We start from the raw sequence: 21,744 nt of genomic DNA, 5'->3' as shown, positions 1-21,744 counted from the left end.
AGGTTGGAACAGCAAATAAATATGAACCAAAGATTGGACGTGTAGATCAAACTTGCTGTCAGCTGTGAATCATGGGAAATCTGCAGTATGTGCATCTATAGTGTGTATTTTCCATGAAGTGAATGTGTGTGTCTGGTGGTCATCTCCCAGCAGAGCTCTCCTGCTCTCCATCGGTCTATTTCTGTCTCTGAGTGGGAAGGATGGATGTACTGCCGGAGGGAAGGAGAGAGGGATGAAAATGGAGGCGGAAGAGGAGAATAACAGTCTCTTCATCTCATATTTAGTCACCCTGTGTCGATCTGTGAGACTCTGTGTCCAGTCTGTTTTGTATACATGAATTAATATGAGATGACTTCACTGGAATGGGAGGGGGTGGATGGAGGAAGCAACTGGAGGCTGCTCCGTCTCTAAATGAAGCAAAATCTGGAATATTTTTATTTATAGGAGTCATCTTGCAAGGTGTTTATGATGGTATCCAGCCTGTGTAAACGATGAATGAAGTACTGGCTCAGACATCGTGACGTCTGATGGCTGTAAATCATCATTCCTGCTGTAAGTTTAGCTTTACGTGAGATCTGTTTGGATTAAGTCAAGTCGCTGTTTGCACTGCAGGTTTTGGTGCCTATGTGTTGGTCTCTATCCCGATGGATGCCACTCAGTCATGATTTTTTTTTTAATCTTGCATTTTTAAGACTGCTCCTTCTTAATAATTAGAGTACAATAATTTGTACTCTAATGGACTTCATGATTAAGTAAGATCAGGCTGCATGAATGATGATGAAGCATCAGAGGTTGCTGAGAGGAGACAGGATAATCTGCTGGCTGGTATAAAAAAGTATTAAAATAAAAAATGTAGCCATGAATTCTTTGGGTTTTCAGCTCTAAAACAGCTGCTAAATCAACTCTCAGCAGCTCCACTCTGAGTTAACTGTGCACAAAAGAAGCCTGGTACTGTGATTCACCATGACAACAGGTAAATAAAGCATCTCTATTTCAAGCCAGCAGAGCTCCAGATATAAGGATTGTCAACATGGGCCATGACATTTATCTTACACAGGAGTTTAGGAAGGAGACAATAATGCAATTGCTACATTCTATTCAGCGTAGTTAACTCATTCATAGTTTACATGACTTTAATTCCACTCACAGGGAGCTGTGGTGCACCCCGAGGCACCACACTGGGTCCAGTTCATTTAACTGGATTCCTAACGGGTCAACATACAGAGGACACATTACAGTTAAATCACAACGGATGAAATCAAGTGGTCATGCTGTACTGGCATCAGAGGCCAATAATAAGAGGTTGGTTGTTCTGATGTGTTCAAACTTTAAGGTCTTAGTAGTTCTTACATAAATCAGAAAGACTTAACTTTAAGCCAATCAGCATTTCATAAAGATGTAGCGTCAGATCCGGGAGCTGTGCATTGTTAGCCAACACATGTCTGAAAATGATCAAGAATCCTTCAGCCAGCAGGCACTAAATGCTACTCTGACAACTCTTAACAAGTGTGAAGGTAGCTGAGAAAAATTTGATGTTTCACTTCATCTTGACTAGACTCCCCTGTACAGGAGGCAGCATGAGATCCTGCAGTACAGGAGATGTTTGCAGACACCAGGAAGCAGCGATGCTAACATATAGCATAGCAACACGATGGAAAGAAACTCAGCTAAAAGACTCTACCAAGCATTGGCATCCAAATTAAACACAGTTCAAACTCCAAGAAATTATATGGGAATATAAAAAAAAAACATGAGAACAGCTCTGTTCACTTTAGAGCTTCTGCTAATTTCTCTACTTAAAGCAAACCACACAAACAAGGTGTCACATAAGAGCAGAGACTCTGCTGATTACAAAGATGTCTGTCTCACCACGGTGGGACAGAAGACTCTGGAGCTAGCAGCCAGAACCAGAAATCATGTCTTACTTTAGCTGTTTTGCGGTGAAAAGTTTGATTCCAGCTCTAAAAACTCTGCTAGTTTCCATGGAGATGAAGCGAAGGATTCCCTGTTCCTATCATAGACTATCTTGGACTTCACTTCTCTCTGGATCTTCATGGTGTTTCTAACTTGAATGTGGGGGCTATCCCTGGATCCTCCTGACTCTGACCATTGATATAGGTGTCCATCATCAACATTGACCAATGACTTCCTAAGATATTTACCTGTCTATTAAAACACCTAGGAAACTGCTCAGGTTCACATTTTTAGCTTAAGTTCCTCATCAGACATTACTCATTCCTAGATGAACTGGGCTGCTATCCTCTGGTTTTAACTGAAAGTAATGTGGTTTTCTTTTAGGAGGAGATAGCATTTACATTTTCTACTGTGTTACAGGTGAATTTCTGACACAGTAACACATAACATGATGCTTACACTTCTGTAGTAATCTAGGATGTTTCAGCTTTCTGTAGAGACCTCGATTATACATACAGCCCTTGTAGTTGTGAAGATAAACTTCTTTTGTTTGGATATGTAATTTCAGACAGGAGGAAAAAAAAATAGAACTCGTGCTGAAGATTTTAAAGATGCAAAGAGTGAATAAAGTCATCATTAAAAATGTAAAAACTTTGCAGAAACCTCCAAGCTGTACATGCCCTGCGTTCAGGTTTAGGTTCTGGCTGCTGATGCGACAGGGCTGCAGCTCAGAGTGAACGTTGAGTCAGAACAGAACCGGCTTGCAGCGAGGCTGACTGCAAGCCGGCAGCTGCTGTGGACAAAAACAGCTGCTTTGCTGGTGGAGGATACAGCCTGAGGGATGTACACACTAACACACACATCTCCTGTGTGCTGACGGGTCAACACGGTACCAGGTGTAGGTGGAGGACGGGTGAGAGAAAGGAGGAGGAGGAGAGGCTGAGTCTAACCGATGACCGCTGCTTGAAAACAGCCTTCAGCTATTTGTAAAGCGAAGAAAGATAAATAAATAAAGAAGACAAATGTCCCCTCCTCCGTGGAGGACAAACTCAATCTTCCCTGCAGCTCTCCTCCTCTGCTGCTGCTCAGAAACTAAACCAGAGAAAACGTGCAAATAAATCCTGGAAAACACTGCTGGCTGCACTCAGTGTCTCAGCAGAATGGCAGGGGTTTGGATTTAAGTTCATATCTCATGTGTCTTCAGACAGAACCTGTTTTCAGGAATGTACTCATATTTTAACAAAGACAAGAGAAACTGAGGCAGGAAGTCATCCCACAGCTTCAATTATTTAACTTAATGAGACTGACTAAAAGGAAATTCACTGAAAACATGTATGAAGAGTCCTGTGCATCCACTTCCTGCTGGAACTGCTGGATCCCTGATCCATACCACAGTTTAAATTATCACATTGGCCAAAACACTGAAGTTTTCTCTAGAACTTTGGCCTTGTAGTAAAAACTAGACAGCCTGGTGTTTCTTTTATCCCACATGCAGATGAGCCTGCTTTAACCAGCAGACAGGGCCTAATCTTTAATATAACATCAATGCTATTGAAGACATTTTGGTTGTTAGTACAAAAATAAATAAATAAATAAAATCAATTTGTTCACCCTGAAGCTTGTTTGTTTTATATAATGGTATTAGACAGAAACTCTTCTAGCTCCAGCTCTGGCTTCAGCCTGGAGTCTCAGACCCTTGGTGCTTTCTGGTGAACCAACCCGCGTTCACACCAGTTTAAGCAGGACCAAAGTGGGAGGATTTTACTTCCTAGAAGTAACCATCAACATCTTGGAGACTTTGTCCTGAACGTTGATGGATTGGTCATCAGGCTCTGTTATAACCTTTGATTAACTAAAAATGAACCGTCTAGGCTGCACAATACCTTACCTTCATCGCGATGTTAGCCTACGTGATATACATATCGCATCAGCTGTCTAAACTGAGATAAATAGTCCCACCTATTTGCAGAATTTAAGGAAGTGATGTTACGCTGTTCCAAACACTGGTGTGCATCAGTGGCGAATCAAATGGACTCTTCCTGCATGCTCCATGTAGACGCTAGCGGCTGTGGCAATAGAGCACATGGAATGAGCTTTTTGATGGTGGAAAATAACGAGAGGAGTGAGAAATATGTGGATGCAGAAGAACTCGTGGCTAAACAGAGCAACACTACGGTGGAATTACATTAGTTAGAATAGCTATGACACAGTGCAAACACAGGAACTCTGCAAGACATGTCAGATATTTGTGCCAACCAGCAGGGGGAACATGCTGAATCTCTGCTGCCACCTACAGGAGAACCACAAGGAGCTTTAGACGAATCCAGCAGATGTTTTGTGTGTTGCATCATGTGACGGCACCGCCATTACTGCGAGTCCTAATTACCTTATATCTGCCGACATGGACAGCAACATGGATATCTGGACTGACAGTTAGACAGTGGTCCACATTTATTGATAAGGATACCTTATCTGGAGATCTAAAACTTAATCTGTTTTTCACATTAGTTAGACATCAGAGAATTAAGGGGTATTTATAACTGTATGTTGGTATGAATGGACAAAATGGACGAGGTGGGGGTATGTATGGTTGTCTGTTGATGTTACTGTCTAGCTCTCGCTGCCCTCTGGCCCGCTTGGGCTGCTCCCTCAAAGGTTGGTGGGGGTTGAGCCTGTGGGCTGGACTGGATTAGGGGTCTGTAGGGTGGAATGGCGACATGGATGTGGATGGGAAGGTGGCTGGGCTGGGTCTTGGGGTGCATGATTTGGGGTGGCGTTGTGGTCTCCAGGGTGCTTGGCTGGGGGCACTGGGGCGGGCATTGACCCTTGGTGGGCAGCTGTCTAGACTGGCCCTGCCCTCTTGGGTGTCGGGCTGGGTCTTCCCTGGGTTGGTGGGTGGCCTTCGGACTTGCAGGGCCCTGGGTTCTGTCCTTGGCTCATGCACGGAGAGCTAGCGGACCTCCCCGTTATACTAGCCAGTCTGCTAGACCTCCACTAGGAGGCTCTGGCTGTGGCCGTTCCTGCGGTGGGCTGTCTCAGTTCTGTTCTCTGTGATGGCTGCTGGTTGCGGGGGCTTGGTCTACTTCTGATCCTTGAAGGGGGTGTGGTTGCATTTGCATGATCTCTCAACACAACTCACCCCTAATGTTTTATAGACACACCTACATACACACCCACAACCCTGCACACACACTCACACACACTCACACAGCCACACACATATACTTGTTGCTGTATATACATATACAGTTTTCTTTCTCACAGGTGCTTTTATAGATTGTTGTTTTTTATAAGCCTTATTATGTTTACTGTTTCTTTCCAGGTGTAGCAGCTGTTTAGTTTCTTTGTTTAGCTTTGATTGCAGCTGTTGTGGTTTGTTTTTTCCCTTTTGTCTTGTTCTCCCATTTTCTTTCTTTTACTCTTTCCATTTCTCCTCCATCCGCCTTTTTCCTTCAGCTGTTACTCCGGTCCAGTCCAGCACTTATACAGGACAGAAATCATTATTATAAACACAAAAAACAAAAGGGAAACAATACAACAGAAGACAGTAAAAACTACATCAACCTCACACTGAGGTAAAAGCCAATGAATAAAATGTGTTTTTAAAGTAGATTAAAAAACATCAACTGAGGAAGCTCGTCTTATGTGTGAAGGAAGCTCATTCCAGAGCTTTGGGGCAACAACAGAAAAAGCTCGATCACCTCTCATTTTCTTTTGTGATTTAGGGAATCACCAAATTACTGATGATAAAGAAGAATCACTATTTTTATGGTTCCAGTTGAAAACCAACTTTTTGTTGGTCTGAATGTGCTGACCAGTTCAAAATTAGGTTCAGGAACTCTACTTGTTCTACAAAGCCGAGCTAAACTAGCTTTGTGCTAGCTAGCATGACCTTCAGAGCCACACCAGATACAGCCGGGGAAAATACTGCAGGATGACACAGAAACAGCTTCATGGTTTCTGTTCAGCTTTACCAGAGGGGAAACAAAGTAATTACAACACAGTCTCCGGTAGAGGATGAGCAGCAGCAGCTGTTGCCATGCCAACTGACCACCAACCAGCTGTGTGTGTTAGGTGTTTGACCATGCTGCCAACCTGGGAGACTGTTTAGGACTGCAACTAACACGGCTATAGAGGTACTAAACAAAAGTGATGCTGACAGTAAAAGCAGCAACCAGTCAGCTGTTACATGTGAGGTCATCAGTGAAAAAACAACACATCGACCTGCAGCAAATAAACAGCAGCAGTCCCGATACCTGATGGTGTTCAGCACTTTGATCCGTTTCCTCTGACGTCCAGATCATTGTGAAAGACCTCTTACTGTCTGGACCGGTTCTGGACAAGTTCTGCTGTGACTGTGAAAGACAAAGTAGTAACTTTTCATTAACCTGCTGCTCATGAGTCACTAAACATGATGTATGGCATTTAGATGACAGTTATTCTGGAACCTGGACCAGACTGCTTGTCGGTGACTCATTCTGAGTCATTAAATCGTTTCTGTTGCTGTACATTTCTCAGCAGCTGTCTGGTTCTGTTCACCTGGTTTCCATTTTTCACAACTCTTCACAATTTGAGGTGTTTATTATTTCCTGATTGAAAGATTCGCCTCTGCATTGATACTGTGATGGAACATAATCCACTAGCATCCTGAAGTGTTGATTAAAGGCGGATCCATTCTTTCATGCACCAAATGCTAAGCCTGCCATCTAAATGTGGGGTTGAAATGGAGACTCATCAGACCAGCAACGTTTCTCCATCTTCTATTGTCCAGTGTTGGTGAGTGTGTGTGAATTGTAGCCTCAGTTTCCTGTTCTTAGCTGGCAGGAGGCACCCGGTGTCGTCTCTGCTGCTGTAGCCCATCTGCTTCAAGGCTGGACGTGTTGTGTGTTCAGAGATGCTGTTCTGCATATCTTGGTTGGAACCAGTGCTGATTGGACTTTCTGTTGTCTTTCTATCATCTCCAACCAGTCTGCCCATTCTCCTCTGACCTCTGACATCAACAAGACATTTTGGTCTAGACAACTGCTGCTCACTGGATATTTTCTCTTCTTCAGACTATTCTCTTTTTTTTTTTTTTTTAACTTGTCTTGTCCAGCATCGTTGCAAACAGAATGATTGTCTGGCTGCTGTCTGGTGCTGGGCAATTTTACTCTATCAAGCAGGGATTTATACTACATGTATAAAGTCCCTCTTGATGACATGAAAAACTTTATTAAATCAGACTCTTAATGCTGGACTCGACCGGAGGGGACAGAGAGAGAGAGAGATAGAAAAGAAAGTAGAGAGAAGAGGGAGGGGAGAGAGAGGGACAGAAAGGGTGTGGGGAGTGCGGGTGGGGACTTAAAACATTATACAGAAAACCATGTAATCCATACTACTTGCAACATATATAGCTAAGATCATCCTGGCCAGTAGGTCATTACACAACTAGTTGATAATAGTAACAATAATAATAATCACAATAATAGTAATAATAATAATAGTAGTAGTAATAATAATAAGAGTAAGAGTAATAATAATAATAAGAACAGAAATAATAAAAAAAAGAAAAAAAAATATGATAATAGATATAAGTGAAACTGCTGTATTCAAGAACACGCGCAGAGAAACCTGTGTGGATATGCTGGAGAACTCGGCCACATGGCGACGCAAAGACTGTGTGGAGACGTTCAGGAAGGAGTGACCATGCAGAGTGATCATGCAGATGCCACCTCACTTGAACAGAGGCCAGAGTCAGGCCAGCGGTCCCGAGACCCAGGCCACCAGCCCCCCCGTAGGCTACAGATCCCGACCGGTCCACAGAGACGACCACTCGCCCGCCCAGGAAGGCAGCAGCAGGAGACCCCAGCAGGAGCCGCCCCGCGGACACAGGGCACCGGCCCCGGCAGGCCGAGGCCAGCAGTCCCCGACCCCCCCGGGCACCGGCCGCCCGGGACAGACTATTCTCTGTAAACCCTGGAGATGGTTGTGGGTGAAAATCCCAGTACATCAACAGTTTCTGAAATGCTCAGACTAAAAACCATGCCATGTTCAGAGTTGCCTAAATCCTCTTTCTTCCTCACTCTGATGCAGTTTGAACTTTAGCAAGTCGTCTGCGTCATGTCTACATGACTAGATGTGTTGAGTTACTGCCATGTGATTGGCTGGTTAGATATTTGTGCTAACAAGCAATTGAACAGGTGGACCTGATAAAATGGACGGTGAGTGTAAATCACTGATTAGGGACTTTCTGGTTGCAGTGGAACAAATAAGTTGTACAGTTGGCATGATATGTTGCATGAAGCCTTTGTAAGACAAAACTGAGGATGTATTCCACATACCTGCACCACACCACTGTCAAACAGCTGCTTGGTATCTTGCAGCTCTTCGCAGCCGTTTGTTTGAAATGTGGATTACAGAAAGCTGTTGTCCAATCAACAGTATTTAAAAAGTTGTACAAAGGCAATGTTAATCAACATTTTATGTTTCTAAGGAGCATCCTGCAGGGCTGACAAGCACATTGTGTATTCTGTGGCTACGTGACAGTAAGAGCCATTTGATGCTCAGTCAGTTTAACTCTTAAAGTGCAAACATACAACCACATGCACTTTTAATCCAGTAAAAAACAGATCATCTAAATCAAGAAATGTACTTGAATCTAACTGGATTCAACCGATAGAGGATAAAAATTAAGAGTCTCATTTGATAAACTATTTAAATATCCCTTAACACACAGCTCATCTGGAATGATTCACTATACAGATACAGAGATGACGCCAAAAATAATGATCCAAACCAGCCAAGTTAGTCATGAAATGTTATTTTTGTTGTCATTTATCCTCAATTTTTAGTTTTCGTCTAGAGCCAGATGAAGCCATCTTTAGGGTTCTCTTCATTTTCTGAAAACAGCTAATTAACACAAACGTATATAAATATTTTACAGCTGGAATAAAACCTCCCGTATGTCTCACACAGGCTGTGTTCACGTCTGATGGGAGACTATTTTGGTTTGTGTGACATGAAAACATTTGGGCGCCTCAGGCTGCAGACTCATCACAGGTTTTAAATGAGAGGAAACAGAGAGATGAAAAGTTTTTCATTCGGCTGGAAGGAGAAACGGCTCAGTGTCTGAAAGTCAAACTGCTGTTTGATGAACATTATTAAGTTCCTGCAGCTTCAGTAGGCGATCGACAGCCATGTGAAAAGAATTTATATCATTTTACAAATAAGAATATAATTCAATCTGGTCCTTAATCAGATCTGAAAATTCAACCTCAGATAAACAACGGCACATGATCTATTACATAAAAGTTAAAAGTCAGAATCAGTGTAATAATCCAGCATCTTGTAGCCAGCATTGGTTTCTGCAGCTCTCTGAAGGTTCCTTCACAGCATTTCAGTCAGGTTGAGGTCTGGACTTGGACTGGTTCATGTCAACTACTTGATTCTTTACTTTTTCAGCCATTCTGTTGTGGATCAACTGCTGTGTTTAGGATTATTGTCCTGCTTCATGAGACAGTTTCAGCCAAGCTTTAGCTGCCAGACAGGTGGACTCATATCTGACGTTCATGGTCCACTCAATGAATGCAAGGTGTCCATGTCCTGTAGCTGCAGAACAAACCCAGATCATCACCGGGGCAGTTGTGGCTGGGCAATATCTTCAACCCTACATTACCTCTGATGCGCTCATTGGTGTGTGAATATGTGTGAGAGGGAAAAGCACATGAATGGGTGAATGTGAAGTTGTAGTGTAAAAGCGTTTAAGTACAGCTATAAGTACAGTCCATTTATCATCCCTCCACCACCGTGCTGGCAGTTGTGATGAGGTGTTTGTGCTGATATGCTGTGTTTGTTTAACACATCTACTTTGGTCTGGTCTGTCCAAAGGACATTGTTCCAGAAGTCTTGTGGTTTGTTCAGATGCAGCTTTGCCAACCTAAATCTAGGGGTGACAGAGCTTCTCTGTTGCCGCTCCTAAGCTGTGGAACAGTCATGAACTTGAACATTTAACATGCTAACTGAGACCTAGAGAGTCAGAGATGATGTAGTAATGGTTTCCTTCCACCACAAGGTGGCATCGAGGAAAAACAGCATATGAACTTTTCACTGTTGCTAGGTTCTGGTCCAAAGTGTGTGGTGCTGTGAGATTTGACACTAATGGGGTACAAATATAAGAAACATGCAGAGCCAAAGACAAGAACAACCAAAAAATGTCTGTGTGGAACTTAAAGAAAAGAAATGATAATGAGGTCCAGTTCAACCTCTGCAGGTAAAGCCAATGGGTCATCAGTCTGCCCCAACTATGAACAGCCACCAAAGTGAAGCAGCCAACAGAAGGTCCTTCCATTAATCAGCAGCTTTGTCACCAGATAAAGTTTCATGTTAGGCGTGTAAAACAAATGGACTTCATCTCAGAGATGATGGCTAAAGACATGTTTCATCAGGCCCATTGAAGTGTTTTAAGTTTGATGGAATTAGTAGATCCTGAGTTTACAGTCACACCAAGAAAAACCATTGGACTGAAGAAACTGTCTGATGAGCTGACATACGCGACTAGAAAATGCAGAGCTGTTCTGGAGACCGAAGTCTTATCATTGAGACAAACTGATGAAAACCATCGTTCAACAACAATCGTTCACTTCCGAATATAAGTGGGAAATTTGGCACATTTGCTTAGAGTCAAATATGTCCTCTTTCATAAAAGAGCAAGCCCCACCTCTCAGATACTTTCTTTATTGAAAATGGCTTCCAATTATTGCTCCCAAGAAACATGTTTTTGCTTTTTACTCAAAACTATGACCTTCTCGGGCATAAAATGTAGTGTTGACAAATATAAACATGGACATTCTGAGCCCAGCATCAAGCCTGTACGACAAACATTTCTAGAGATACAGCATTTTGAAAACGGTTACAAATTGCAAAATTTTAATCATATCAAAACTTCCAGAGAAACAAAGGCTGAATATGAATATTTATGGTACTGTATACCATAATAAAAATCATATTCAAAGACCACTACTAGCACAATAAGAAACCTCAACAAAGTTGTAAAACACAAAGCCATTCAGTGACATGCTAAATATTAGATTCACTTCAATGCAACCCATGCATCAATACAGTGAAGTGGTTGAGAGGACTCCTGGTGACATGCACCGCCACAGTAATGCAGAGAAATGCAGATTACATTTGTCCTGCTACATTTGTCAAACCCCTACAAGCTTTCTTGCAGCCACAGCGCACAAGCTCTTGACAAACTTGGAAGCTTTGGGGGAGTGTGGTCCACCTTGGGATGAAGTATTTCCTGGCCTGAGTCCATCCCCATTCTATAGAACTTGGTAGATTTTGCACTGAATTCAGGGCTTCACCCCACACATACACTTTGACAAGCAGCTCTTTTATGTTCTGTTAATGCTGCTTTTGTTGGTGGAATGTTTTCAAGTGACTGCCCTCCTTTTGCTTTACGAGCTTTGTTCACTTGAAACAGTGGGCATTATTACAGTGTACCGTTCATGAACAGCTTCATCCTCTGCTGTCATCACTTCAGGTGTGAAGCTAAGTTTCTTTAACACAGATTTCACTTAAGGAAAAACTCCCCAAGCATCAAATGTAGTCTTCTTGCCCCTGCCAGCAAACGAGGATGTGGCGTCTGAGCTACTGAAAGCATGGACGAAAGGAAGGGCTCTGTGTTTGTCAGAACCAATGTTACCTGCCAAGCTGTTGCTGATATGTAGGTGAAATGTTTTCCCACAGCAAATGCCAGCTACACAATATCTTCTAAAAACTGACCAGAGGAATAGCTAATAAGAATGAATATTAAATATTTTAACTTAGCATTTCTCACAGTGACAGAAACTGTTTCACTGATGAGACTGTTAGCAGAAACAACAATGCTGTATCTTGAGAACCGTTTTTTGCACAGACTTGATCTTGGGATCAAAATGTGTGGAATGTCCATATTTAGATTTGTCAACAATACATTATTATGCCCTAAATGGTCATAAATAGGAGTTAACGGCTTCTGAATAATACAAGTATCCGAGACGGGTCTTGCGGTTATAGGAGGACATACGTGGCTGCATTTGTGCCAAAGTTTCTGCTTCTTTTCATGAACAGTTCTCATGTAAACTGGTCTCCTTCTGCTTGACTTTTTGGAATACGCAAATTTTTACGTATTTTTACTTGGAAAAATCATCCCTAATGAAAAGTCTGAAGTTGTCTTAAGACTGCCGTCTTCTTGAATCCTGACAACTGTAATGACCACTGTAGCCTCAAGGGGGCACTACCAACACTTTAAACTGCTTCCTGCTGTTAGATGTAATTATGTATTTTACATGTTTTAATTACGGCTGTCAAGTGATTACATTTTTTAATCAGATTAATCACAGCTTTAAAATGAATTAGTTATGAATAATCACCATTTGTAACTATGCCTAAAATACTGTTTTTACTGTATTGTATCAACAGAAAGAACAAGTGAAAGCTTACTTGGGTTTTTCTTCATTTTTTACATTAGTTGATCACTTGTAATAATCAGTTCAATATTACATAAAATTAAATATCTCATTTGTGCCAACCTTTTCCTGGTCAGTACCCCTGCCTCAGACATGCCCCTGCATAGCTGAATCATAAATTATTTCTACCACCTGTCAGCTACTTTGTTAGAGAGGAGAGCTCCCCTGATTTTTATCTCAGAACCTGTTCATAATTTCTTTCAAAACATTCATGGCCCATAAATGATCAGACCAATGTCTGTAACATCTCCACAGCACCAATGATGTAAAGAAGACGTCCCCTTGCTTCCTTTTGCTGTTTCACTCTCACTAGATATCTGAACCTGATCTATCTTCGTAGATGTGTGCATGGCTGTCTGGTGACTGGTAGATTTTACAGCTGTGTCACTCCTCATTAATACTGAAAAGTTATATAAAATAAAGGCAAACGGTAACTAACTGAAATAGGCAGTTATCAACATTTTTCATTCTTCAGCTTCTCACAGTGACATGGTTCTGATTGACATGAGACTGGCAAATGTTGCCTACTTTAGCTAGCGCGTCCAAAAACAGTACTTTTGGGTAAATATGTGCCAGTGTGAACCACAAACTGTTAATTTCCTCCTTCTCAGCTGAACAATAAAAAAATGTAAGAAGAGAGATGGTACTAGCATCAGAAAAGCCGATCAGGTGATCACTGACAGCCGTCATGATTCACAACATGAGAGGGAGGAGGAGAGCAGGAAGCTGCCACGTGGGGCTGCAACTAATGACTGATGGTCGATTAGTCATCGGCTATTAAAACGACTAGTCGACCAATCGGATTATATATCTCATAATAATTAAATGACTCTTATTTCACTTTCAGCTTTGAAATTTTGCATGAGGTTGTTATGTAAGTCCAACGTGCCTCTTTAAATGTTCAAGCATTGCAGACCCGCTTTACAAATCTCACATGTATTTGATTTAATTTATTTTGTAAGGTTAACGTCAAGTTATTTCAGACTTTTGACGTCCTCTGCTGCCATTTTGCTCCGTGGTCGGCTGCCATATTTTTCCCCTGGCGGACTTTATTGCACATGTGTAACTCTCAGCAGAGATAAGAAAAGAACACGATGTCTCACTCTGTAGGGTTTTGTTTTTTTTTGTTTTTTTGGCCGACAATAGTCGATGGGAAAATTTGTTGTCCAGTATTTTTATTGTCGACTATTGTCGACAACGTCGACTAATCGTTGCAGCCCTAATGTCGTGGGGTGCTGCACCAGACAGAAACCACCGGAACAGTGAGGTCGTTCTATGCAACAAAAGTTTTTTAAAAAAATGTGTGGGTGTTAAAGCATCCTCATCCGCCCCAGGTGTGATGCTCTCAAATCCATCCATAGAACCCAAGCAGCTAGTTCCATCTCGCCTAGACACCTTCATGTCTCGCCATCATAAATGACGGATGCTGCGCCTGCGATAAATGCATTAAAAACTGTAATGCAATTAATTACATAAATTAGTTAATGCTGGTAATTTTTGTCAGCCTTAGTTTTAATCTGTGTTTGTTTTTTTTGTCAGGTCCCTTTCGAGGTGAACACTGTGAAACGCTGGTTCTGCACAAGGTAACGTCTATCTTTCTTCTTTTAAAAATCTGAAGCATCCCCTGAAACTCTGACATGTAAATGTTGATCTGGTCTTGGAGTGACCATTAAAACTGTTCTTACACAGAGATGATGTACAGTGATGTATAATATCACTGATGACTTGTTTTTCTGCTGGTGCGTAGTGTGTTTGGTTGTTGCTGGTATCCATAGTTACATGTGGTTTTGTTTGTAGCATCATTTAGACAGTTGTGTTGTGTGTGTGTTTGGTTGTTTCTGTGTGTGGCTGCTCTGCAGGTTCTGCTGGTTTTCTCCCAGTAGTGTGTCTTTGAGCAACCGCGGGTCTACCCACTAACCGATTAGTTCAGCCTGCTGCTGCCAGTGAGGCTGACTGCGGGAGACAGACATGATGCCAGAGTCCAGTCTCCTGCATGCCATGACTCTCAGCAGCTCAGTCACTGCACACGCTGGAAACTCTCCCACTCTTCCTCCTCATCTTCCTCTTCTCTTCTGCTTTGCTCAGCTATTAAAAATCTGGTTTGTTTTCGTCTCTAACAGCTGATATTGAATAACTCTGCTTTGAATTGGCCACAGTGATGCAAAAGGGCTGAATGAGTGTGGCAGTAGCGATGCATGTTTATCGGCATTGATGGTGCACAACACCTGAGTGTGCATGCTACCTTCCACTGAGGACGCTGCTGTTAGAGCTGCAGCACTAAACACAGCTCATTGTTCTTTATAGGAACACATTCACCAAAAGGAACGTCTCACATGGATGTTCAGAAACTGAAAGCAACAATTTGTGGATCGTTTTTACCAGCTTACTGTCTGTGGTCCAAACAAAAATAATTAACTTTCCTACCGTTATGCAACCCATCCTGCAGGATATAGTGCAAAACCATCCCTGTAGTTAAGGGCTTGTCCCCTGGAGGTAGTGAGATACTGGACCAGTAAGTAAACTGTTTTTTCATCCATCCATCCATCCATCCATCCATATCCATATCCATCCATCCGTCCACCCACCCATCCATCCATCCATCCATCCACCCACCCATCCATACATCCATCCATCCATCCATACATACATATCCATTCCAACCAACCCACCAAACGAATGAACGAACGGTATAAAAGTTGCATAAGTTCATGTCCACACGGCACAGAAGCTGGTTCAGGTGTGAAAACTGAGGCGAAAACTAGGAGAAAGGCCTCAACATCCCCACAAAACTGCTATAGTACATACTACAAGGCTGTGGGGGGCGCCACAGTGATTAAAGAGTAACACTCCAGAGCTAGAACAAGATGTAGCGCATGCACAGATAATGACATATCAGCTTGCTCCCGCTGTTGATGGTACAGCAGCGCAGCACTGTGTTGTAAAAGTTGTGCATTTTGGTGCTAAAACTGTACACAAACCAGGACTGTCTGGAGCAGAACCACAACACAGTTGGTCACGGACGCCATTATTGTTGTTGTGTTTGGCACGCGTTCATCACACTGATGTCATATCCTCTAGTGGGGCGGTTATGCTGTCTCTCAATACCACAGACGGTAGAGGCCTCTAACCTATCCACCTTGGTAACTGGTTTCAGACATGATCAGTTTCAGACATGATCGGTTTCAGACATGATCGGTTTCACGGAGGCTAATCCCTGGTTTCGTGGGGATGAAAGGGTGGATTGCTAAAATACTTTTGCGATTTTACTAATTCTGTGTCGTGAGGACGGCCCCTAAGTCACATCCATGATGAGCTTTCATAACATCAGCCTTTTCCTGCGATATGCTGCCCACACACTCCCTGAGCCTGACAGACAGTAATCAGGGGGAAGTGGTGGTACGACACCTAATAAATCAGAGTTAATTAGTGACAGAGGATATGAGCTGTATCTCTGTCATTTGTCATTTTAAACATTGCTGCTAAATGGAAACAGCTTCCTGAACGTGTCACTTTCGGGGCTTTTCTAATGACACACTTACAGGAGTTGTCATGAATCCCACAGTAACCAGCAACTCTGAGATGGTGTCAGTCAAAAATCAACTTTCACATTCAGACCCAATATTTTTAACCTTTGTTTGCTTCTATTAAAATATCGGCTCCTCGGATCAGCTCAGATCTCCCAGGTAAAAACAGCTTCAAGAATTCAGCTAAAACATATAAAAGGCTCATAGTTCTACACTGATATAAACTTTATACCGATAATAAGGATGGTGCTCGATACTCAATGCTATTTTTGATACTACAGAGGGGGAAAACATTTTAGTTTCATTAATCAAAGTCAGAACACCACAAATAAAACATCACAATCCATACAAAACAATGAAAAATATTAATAGAAAATGTTAACATTTTAAAAAGTAATTGTATTTTCTTAAAGCTCTGTTTGCTCATGAAAGTGTCTATTTCCATTGTTGCTGGCAGGCTGGGTTTGTGGTTGTTGCCTGGGACTATAAGAGATACATAATGATGGTCAGACACAAAGAGTTGTGTGAGCCTGGCAGCATGGCGACATCACTGTAACTATGGATGCTAGACAAGACCTTTGACTTTATCTGATCCCATACCATCACAGAACCCTAATCTAACCCTAACTCTGAACTCTGATCGGACCCAATACCGTCACAGAACTGGGCTTTTGGAGTTTTTCCTGGCACCAGTCTGGAGGATCCTTTTGCTCTTTGCTTAATTGTGATGGTCCAACCCAGAGAGAAATCCAGAGAAGTCCAGGCTGCCTCTGGATTCAAAGATGTATATTCACATAAGTGCTTATGTACTATGCTTGTTACCAGAGGATTTTATCAGGGGGCAGAGTCCGGTCCTTTGATTTAGCCAAAGTTAAAGTAATTATTAACATAAAGCCTTTTTTATTATTATTTTTTCAAATTAAATGAATTGTCTGCTCTGTAGTGTTTCTCTGGAAAAGTCCAGGATACCAGGAAAGTATCCTGGACTTTATATTATGACTGGATGTTTCTTGTTTTTTATCAGCTTCTTTCAGCAATGACATTTTCTAAAACTTTGTTTATCAGAACATATGAACTTTCGTAGCATCTACAATCCCTCAAATGATCATTTAAAAGTGAATTTGTTGCCCTTTTTAAGTTCACATCATGCAGTAGCCCATAATAATCAGGATAATGCATAGTTACCATGGCAACAGAAAAGGCAAACGAATCAGTCATGTTCTTCCAGCTGTTCTTTCCTCCTTCACCTCTTCATCATCCAGTGTCCGAAATTAACTTTTTGACTCACAGGCCGCTTGATGAAAACATCTACCGGCCAAACATATTTTTTACTGGCCAAAATATTGAATTATTTTACACTCACATAATATCGACTGATAAAGTGTTAATGTCTGAATTCATTAACTAAAACCTGATCAGACTCCTCCCTCTCTACTCTTGGTGTCCTTGTGCCACAGCATTACAGCCTTAGTGGGATCATACTCCCTAATTTATGCTTTTTATTTTATTGTTTAAAAAATAAACTTAATTGAAGTTGATGATAAATTTATAGCTTATTGATCTGATTCGTAATAAATCAGTAATAATGAATATAAATAGCGTATCAATAATTATAAAAGCTGATTTATAATAATAATGAACTTAATAACTGATCAATATAATAATAATAATAATAATAATAATAAGCATCATTATTATTCTTTTGATCAGTTGATCGGTTAACCGCTGTTTGTTGTCTCGCGGAGTCACGTCGCGCCCATTATGCAGCTATCGTCAGTCTTCAGGTTGAAAACAGCTAAGCTAACAGGCTAACGTCACGTCTGCTGTGTTACCGCCTACAGTCGGTGCATGAGAAGCGAGCAGAACCAGGCCGTGAAGCAGACAGAAGGCGCTGCTATATCCAAACCATCACTTCTCACTGAACTTTCTGGTTGGGGCTGTAAGCCCTGCTGATTTAACCTCCAGTTCACTGTGCTTTCTTTTGGAAAGCTGGCTGGCTCCTGCTAAAAATCTCCACATATTTGCCCTTCTTATATAGCCTGAGCTAAACAGTAAACAGAACTGAAATAATGCGAGCGCGTTGTCGTGTTTATGTCAGTGCGTGTTTGTGTACGTGCGCGTCGTTCATACATGCAGACAGCAGAGGAACATAAAGAAGAAATCCACCTAAAAAACGACTGAAAAACATGGTACAAACATTTACTCGCCATTTGGTGGATAGCCCTCTGTAATTTACTCGCCAAACAAAAAATTTACTCGCATTTGGTGCCTGGCGAGTGTTAATTTCCGACCCTGTCATCATCTGTGTTGTCAGATGGGATTTGAATCTTAAAGATCTTTTTTGTTTGTCTGAAAGGAGCTCACACACAGAGTAAATGAAGTATATATATATATATATATATATATATATATAATAATATATGTTGCTGCAAAACAGGAATTTCTGAAGTGATGAATGCATCGTGATTTCACATTGCATGTTTTGGGTTTGTAAAGTGTATCTGTCATCCTCACATGGACTCTCCTTCTAGCTCAGATTGTAGTCGGTCCAGAAAGTCTGTGTTGTAAAACCAGACATGGTTTGAATTAAACAGAAACAGACGGTCAGATCCACCTTCAGTCTCATTAGAAACTGTTGCCATGGAAGGGTGACGGTCAAGAAGCCATTGTTAAGGAAGGAAAACAAGGAGGAAAGACTAAGACAAATGAAAGGAAAATGAAATGTTATCAATACATTTAATTTCCTGTGCTCATAAGTTTCTCTGACCAGCCACTGTCCGTCTCTTTGTCTGTTTGTCAGTTTAATTTCCTTTACCACATCTGCTCTGTTCTTGGTCCTCTTCATGACTTCTTCATCTAAGTTAAGGTAACTTTCATACACGGAGGAAGATTTGATTTGCAGGAGAAAATAGAGGCCATCGTTTGTACAACAAACAAAGCACTATACCAGACACAAAAAGACAATACAAATGCACAACCACAAAAAAAGTGGGTACTCATTTCATCTGAGGCCAAAACATACATGCATAAAAAAAAACTTTTAAAAAAACATTAAAGAAGAATAAATAAATGAATAGAATAAAATATGTCTCTTTCCCTCTGGGGACCTTTAGAGGCAAAAAACGTCTCATTGACCTCCATTAAACTTACTGTCATTTTTTAGTCGCAGCATTTGACATTAAAGAAACCAGACCACAAAGCAGCTGAGCTGGAGTTGGTTTAGTGAAGACAGCAGGTAAATAGTAGCAGGAATAATTGAAAATGAGGAAAAAGTGGAAATATGGAAATAGTTTCTGTTGTGTGTTTGTTTCAATGCCAATATTTTTTCTCCTGAAAGCCAAGACTTGAGAGAATGATGTGCAGATGAGAAAAGGCTTGGTCACTGTTGATCTGTGTGTTATTTCTACAAAGTTCTGTTATTTTGAGGTTCTTGTGAAAGCATCGTGTTGAGTCAGCATAGGTCAAAACCTAAGATAGAAGACCAAAGGAGTCAAACTGTAATAAATACAAACAAACAATAAAGAAATAGCCGACTCCAGTAAGAGATTATAAAAATCTTACAGTCTTGTTTAATAAAGACACCGCCACAAGAACAAAGCTGTTCCTGTAGCGTGTGGTCTTTGACCTTGGGACTCTAAATCTCCGACCTCATGACATGAGCTGGAACTCACTCTTCAGAGGATGTGAGTCATTGCTTAAAGTGAAGGTGGCTATTCGCTGGCTTTTTGCTGGTTAATTGCTGGCTATTCGCTAGCTATTTGCTGGCTATTTGCTGGCTATTTGCTGGCTTTTTGCTGGTTATTTGCTGGCTATTCGCTGGCTATTTGCTGGCTATTTACTGGTTATTTGCTGGCTATTTGCTGGCTAGTCACTGGCTATTTACTGGTTATTTGCTGGCTATTTGCTAATTTTTCACTACGTTAGCCAGCACAACACTGGAGAAACAAATGAAGCTGCTGAACAAGAAACTAACGTTTCCATACATAAACATGTTAGCTAAGGTCTTTCAGTATTTTCAACAAAGGAAGAAACCGCTGCAGTGATTTACTGCAACATGTTTAAAGGTCTTAAAGTGAATATTTGATCCAAGCAGCTTTAATCTTCATCCCAGTCTGAGCCCTCTAGTCTTCAGGAATAGTTCTCCAGATTTCTCTTTTGGATGTTTCTGTCTTTTGTTCTGTTCTCTGTCCAGACGATCCCACACTGCTTCAATAGTGTTGAGGTCCGGCTTCTGGGAAGGACCCATACCTCCATCAGACCTTTTACCACTGATGTTCAGTCCAGTTCTTGGGTCATGTGGCATACTTCAGGCTTTTCTCTGTTTCTATTCCTTTCTTTTTCTTTCCTTTCTTGACACGTTTCTATGGCTGTCTTTGCTGGTTTTATTTCTATTCCTTCAGGACATCACTTTCAGATCCTGATCCAGATCTAGTCCGGATTCTTCTGTTTTTCTCCTCCACGTGTCCAGTTTCTGCCACCATGCTGACATATTTCCAGTTAACAGCTCTTTGGGAATCACTGTCTGATCTTTGCTGTTTTTCATAGATGAATGGAAAGAAATCGGAACAAGTGATGTCTTTGTAACAGGCTGCTGGTAACAAAGAGCCCAAAGATCCAGATTAAACAGTTTTTTTGCTAATTTGTCTGTTATGTGTTGACACATCACCGGTTCATCCCTCGAGTTATGGCCCATTTATGCTCCCTTACATACGTAAATAAGGATGTCTGTTTCAAACGTTGTCATATGTCACCATCCTCATACTTCTGGGTGTCTTTAGGTTGCCACGATTAAGTCAATTCCTCCAATAGCGGGCAGGGCTGAGTTCAGAGTTCACTCCTGCGATCCAGTTTCAGACACCAGTTGGCGGCGGTAATGCGTCGCTATGAAGTTGTTTCCAGCTGTACAACACACCCTAAACACTCACATAACCTGTCTTCAAAAGCTAGTGCAATTTCTACATTTGTTGTCCTCGTTTTTGCTCCTCTTCTGCCTTTTTTTCTTTCTGTTCCTCTTCTTCTTCTCTGGTTGTTTCTTTTCCTGGTCACATCTGCTCAGTACTGCCCCCACGATTTTCGGTGGTATTGCTCTGTTTTCTGTTTTAAGTGACTGATAGCTCAGCTCTGTGAAAACGAACCAAATTACCGACGCAGGAGAAGGACGAAACTGTCCGTCCGTCTGCGTATCCGTCTGCGTCCAGCAGAAATGGGCTTTTAGGAGTCTTTTTCTGCCTGAATGATTCATTGGTCAAAGTGAAAATGTTCAAGTTCCAGGACTGGAGCCTGTTGACATATTGATCAAGACCCTTTTAAAAGATTATAGCAAAGTGTGATTGCTGTGAAGTATCAAAATAAACATCAATATCTTCCCCTCCAACAGCAGTTTTTCCTCTCTTCAGAAAGCTGTTTTAGCTCACATTTCTGGACTCCACCAAGTCAGCTTTTTTTCTGAGGTGTGTCAGGGCTCATTGTTCTGCTGCGGTGAATACTTCCCCACAAAGAGGCAAACCTGAGGGCGGAGCACGTCTCTGCAGGATGAATGTCTCGGTCAACAGAACATGTCACTGTGGGATTGATGGTTCCTTACATTCACACGTCTGTTTCTGCCACATCAGTAAACTGAGGTTTGTCTTGGTTCAGTTTAGAGATGCTTCTCTGAGATGTGACTGCAGCCTCCGCCTGATCGGAGTCTATCTTCTTAATTTAGGAATTCTAATTCTGTTCCTGTGAGGAAGCTGAGCTTCTTGCTGTCAGTGAACAAAGTTCCATGTATTGATCATCTGATGTTCCCACTTTTGGATCTAACTGATCTGATTTAC

The 21,744-nt window shown here is 41.7% G+C and overlaps 1 protein-coding gene across 8 annotated transcripts in view; it reads left to right on the top strand.

The window, feature by feature from the left end:
- The window catches only part of LOC121651923 (extracellular sulfatase Sulf-2-like), a 126,890-nt gene that overhangs the window by 48,144 nt on the left and 57,002 nt on the right, over positions 1 to 21,744 (top strand). For all 8 annotated transcript variants that reach the window (XM_042004385.1, XM_042004389.1, XM_042004391.1 and 5 more), the window contains one exon: positions 13,944 to 13,987. The gene's annotated coding sequence lies outside the window, so the exon portion shown is untranslated. The remainder of the gene's footprint in view (positions 1 to 13,943; positions 13,988 to 21,744) is intronic.

Source organism: Melanotaenia boesemani, chromosome 13, assembly GCF_017639745.1.
Source record: "Melanotaenia boesemani isolate fMelBoe1 chromosome 13, fMelBoe1.pri, whole genome shotgun sequence".
NCBI classification, from domain to species: Eukaryota; Metazoa; Chordata; class Actinopteri; order Atheriniformes; family Melanotaeniidae; genus Melanotaenia; species Melanotaenia boesemani.
Note: the sequence above shows the minus strand (reverse complement) of the source record. Positions and strands in the feature narration are given on the sequence as shown.